This window comes from Petaurus breviceps, unplaced genomic scaffold, assembly GCF_028583685.1.
Source record: "Petaurus breviceps papuanus isolate PSGF00001 unplaced genomic scaffold, PetGlider_PUasm1.0 91023, whole genome shotgun sequence".
NCBI lineage: Eukaryota > Metazoa > Chordata > Mammalia > Diprotodontia > Petauridae > Petaurus > Petaurus breviceps.
In genome coordinates, this window is record NW_027187398.1 from 1,574,243 (window position 1) to 1,579,051 (window position 4,809).

Consider the following 4,809-nt stretch of genomic DNA (forward strand, 5'->3'; position numbering starts at 1 on the left):
AATACATGGAGTGGAGACATGGAGTTTGGTATGTAAGGGGAACAAACAAGAAGGCTGGTACAGCTGGAACATGGTATTTAGAGGACAGTAAAATGTAAGAAGGCTAGAAAGATAGAGAGGGGTTCTAATATCAAGCAGAATATTTTGTATTTGATCCTGAAGGGAATAGGGAGTCACCAGTGTTAATTAAGTCGTTGGGAAGTGGGACAGGGTGACAGAGTCAGATCTACACTTGAGAAAAATTGCTTTGGCAGCTGAGTGGAGGATGGTTTGGAGTGGAGAGACTTGAGATAGGGACATTAAACTGGAGGCCATTGTAGTAGTCTAGGTGTGAGGTGATGAGGGCCCTTTCTAAAGGAGGTAAGGAGGAAGTGGCTACTTGAGTAGAGATAAGAGTATATTCACTAGAGATGCTATGTAGGTAGAAACATCAAGATCTGACAAAAGTGGGCTGATTGCATGTGAGGAGTCAAAGATGGCACTGAGATTGTAGACCTGGGTACATGAAATATGGTGATCTCCTTGAGAGTAAAGCAAAGTTAGAAAGAGAGAAGGACTGGGGGAGATGTCATTTTTTATTTTGACATCATGAGTTTGAGTTGCTGATGAGACATCCAATTTGAGATATGCAAAGACAGTTGATGATGGCGAGTTCAGGACTGGGAATCATCCACATAGAGATGGTGATTGGACCCATGGAAGCTGATGAAATCACCAAGTGAAATAGTATAGAAGGAGAAGAGAAGAGGGCCCAGGGCAGAACTTTAAGAGATAATTTCAGCTAGAGGAAGTGACTTCGCTAAAGATCCAGCAAAGGAGACCGATGAGAAACCATCAGACAAGTAGGAGAGCTAGAAGAGGGCAATGTTGTAAAAACTTAGAAAAGTGACAGTATCCAATAAGAGGTGATCAGTAGTCTCAAAGGCTGCTAGAGAGAAGACAAGACTGAGAAAAGGCCATTAGATTTGGCAATTGAGAACATTGGCTATCTGATCATGTTACCCCCCTACTCAATAAACTACACTGGTTCCCTATTACTACTACAATGAAATACAAAATCCTCTGTTAGGCATTTAAAGGTCTTCATACCGCCCCCCCACACCAGTCTTCTTACACCTCATACCTCACATACCCCTCCCTCATACTCTTCAGTCCAGTGACACTGATCTCTTGGCTATTCCAAAAACAAAACATTCTGCAGGCATTTTCTTTGGCTGTCCCTCATACCTGGAATGCTCTCCCTCCTCATCGGTGCCTCCTGCCTTCCCAGGATTCTTTCAAATCCCAACTAAAATTCCATCTTCTTTAGGAAGTTTTACCTAGTCCATTTTCTTAATGTTTGAAAATTTTATATTTTTCCAATTTAAAGCATTTATTTTCTCCCACTCCCAACTGAACAGCAGAGAAAATCAAAATCCTCGTAACAAATATGCATAGTCAAACAAAGAAAATTTCTATTGTCTGTGTCCAAAACTTATGTGTGGTTTTGAGTTTGTCACCTCTCTGTCAAAAGGCAGGAAACATGCTTCATTACTTGTCCTCTGCTTTGCCTCAGAGCTCTTCAGTCCTATGTTCTCTCTCTTCATAATGCTGTTGTCTACATAGTACATCAGAGTTCAGAAAGGTCTCCAGTTTCCTGTAAATTTGTCCATTTAGTCACTTTATGTAGGAAAATAATATTACATTATGTTCACATACGATAATTTATTTAGGCTTTCCCCATAGGTGGGCACCACCTTAGTTTCTGGGGTTTGGGTATTTTGGTTTTTTTTGCTACTATAGGAAAAGCCACCATATTTTCTTGTGTGTTTATGTATGTATATATACATATATGTGTACATGCTATATATGTATATGGGTCTTTTCCTTTCTTTGATCTGTGGGGGGGGGTTGAATGGCATATGACATTATGGTATTGCTGCCAAAGGATATACACCATTTGGTGACTTAGGTAGGCAAATGTCCAGAATGGCCAGACTCATTCATCGCTCCAACGCTGTATTGGGGTGCCTGTTTTCCTCCAGCCCCTCCAACATTTGTCATTTTCCTCTTTTGTCACCTTTGATGGGAATGAGATGGAGACCAAGTTGCTTTTGTTATTTCTCTAAATGTTAGTGATCTGAAGCATTTTAATATGTTGATAGTTTGGATTTCTTTCTTTGAGAACTCTGTGTTCAAATACTTTTGTATAAATTTTGATAAGTTTCTTATATTTCTTGAAAATGAGACCTTTATCAGATTATCTGCCACAAGATTTCCCCCCAGTTCCCTGATTCTTGTCGAATTTTAACTACATGAATTTTCTTTGTACTAAGACATTTTTATATCATCAAAATTGCCCATTTTTGTCTTCTATGATCATTTCCCTTGGTGTGAACATTCCCCCATCTATAGAATTTCTTTGTTGAGTGTCTAATTTGATTATCATCATCTTTTTTGTCTATGTATTTATTTGGAGCTCATCTTGCTATATGGTGTGAGATGTTGATCTACGCCTATTTTCTGCTGGACTGCTTTCCAATTTTTCAAGCCATTTTTGTGGAATAGTGAGAACTTAACCCAGTAGCTGGGACCAATGCCTTACTTTTTATAGAGGAGATTCTGAGGAACAGAGAAGTGAAGTTAGTACATGGCAGGGCTGAGATTCTAAGTGGAGTTCTCTGACTTCAAACCCAAGACTCCTTTCTTCCACTCAACCCCACTCTTCTTCTGCCCAGCTCCCACATTTTGCAGAGGAGACTGAGGCAGGACCAGAAAAATGGGTGCCATGGTTAAGGAAGATGCAGGAAGGAGGCAGCTGAGCTGGGTCCTCTCACCTAAAATACAACAATCTTTCTGGTAAAGCTCACGGCCTCTTTTCCAAGTTTCTTTCTCCCCACCACCCTTAGAGTCTACACTTATTCAGAGGAAGGCCTGTGGTACATTTCTTTGTCTCCATGACAAGACAGAAGTCAACAGTAAGCAGGTATTTAGCAAGGACTGTCAAATAAAAGAATGAGTGAATGAGGTAGAGTGCCTTGGGGCTCTTGAGCATCACTGGAGGAGATGAGAGGACACCGTTCTTCCATGGAGTCTCTGATGGACCTGCAGATTGGAGCTCTGTTTGAAGCCCTTCTCACAGATAAGACACTTGTAGGGCTTTTCACCCATGTGGACATGCTGATGAACGTGCAGGTGGGATGTCTGGCTGAAGCCTTTGCCACACTCAGTACAGGTGTAGGCTTCTCTTTCATGTGGGTTCACCTATGGATCCGAAGTGTGGTGTGGTGGCTAAACCCTTTCCCACAGTCAATACAGGAGTAGGGCTTCTCCCCACTGTGGACCCTCTGGTGGATGTTCAGGTTGGATCTCTGGCTAAAGTCTTTCCCACAGTCAGGACATTTAAACGGTTTTTCGCCCGTGTGTATCCTCTGGTGGCACACGAGTGGAGATGTGCAGTGGAAGCTTTTCCCACAGTCCCTATATCTGTGTTGTTTGGGTCCCTTGGTCAGACCTGAGAGCTCTTTTCAGGCACTCTTCTCTTCCAAGCAGCGAGGAGCCCTTCCCTCACTGGGGAGAGGTCTCTGTTGGGTTTTCCCTTTGCTCCCTTTTGTAGAGGGGAGTTGGAGCTGTACAGTTGGGATGTTTGCAGCCACAACACCTTTCTGAGGAGCAGGGGGGACACAGGGGCTTGTGGTCCCCTCTACAGAAGCCCCTCTCCTTGCATCCTGCCTTGGTGACTTTGCCTGGTCCTGAAGTGAGGTGGCAGCTTGCAGAGTTCAGGCGGGGGGCCTTTGTCTTGAGGAACCCCCTTACAGAGTCTCTTCCCACAGCCTTGGGAGGCCTCTCCTGGCATGTTCTCCCCTCCAGCCAAGCAGCGCTGCCCATCTTGGCTCTCTTCCTCTCTATCAATCAAGGCAATCAGATCTGGTTTGGGGACAGGGATTCCGAGGGCACCCATGTGCCCATAGCTCTCCCAAAGCACATCCCTGTAGAGCTCCCTCTGGCCAGGCCCCAGATGCCCCCACTCTTCCCATGAGAAGCTCACAGTCACATCAGCAAAGGTTAAGTCTGCCATGGCCATGGGGGGGGGGGGGGATCCTATTGGAGGCTGATAGCCAGCTCTGGCTGGGGGCACCTCCATGCCAGGGTCTCCATTCAGCCGCTCCTGAGGCCATGGTAGAATTTCCAACATCTGTGGGCCATTTTCTTCCAGCACATGGTCCAGCCCCTCCAAAAGGCCCAGCACCTCATCGCCCCTGGTCAGCTGCTCCTCCCTTACACGGACCTGCATGTGCCTGGGCAGGAGGGTCAGGAACTGCTCGAGGACCAGAAGCTCCAGCATCTGCTCCTTGGTGTGAACGTCTGGTCTCAGCCACCAGTGACAGAGCTCCCGAAGCTGGGCCAGGGCCTCCTAGGGCCCCGCTGCCTCCCCATGCTGTCTAAACTGGCCAAGGCGTTGCCTGGAGGACTCTGGGTCGGGCACCTCCACACACCCAGCCTCCTCCTCCTCTTCCACCTTCATGACCAGCAGTCCATCCAGTCCCAGCAGGGCAGGGGCCTGGCCTCCAGGGGTACTGGCCATGGCCGAAGGGCATCTCTGGGCCGGGAGGCTCCCCTTCTCTTCTCCATCAGGCACAGTGACCTCCCAGCATCCCTGAGGCTACCCTGCTGGGCTCGGCCGGGGGGCCTCTTCATGTCTGCTCCAGCCCCTCGTGGTCCGCTGGCTGGATGTCTGGTGCAGAGCGGGGAGTCTCCTCCCTGCAGGCAGGCTCCTCCTGGGCCGCCGCCTCCTCCTCCTCCACCGCAGACACACACACCCCGAGCAGA

General features: G+C 47.2%; 1 pseudogene; it reads right to left on the bottom strand.

Annotated features, from left to right (window-relative positions):
* Nucleotides 1-3,030: 3,030 nt before the first annotated feature.
* Nucleotides 3,031-4,677, bottom strand: LOC138153691 (zinc finger protein 500-like; annotated as a pseudogene).
* Between the last annotated feature and the right edge of the window lie 132 nt (nt 4,678-4,809).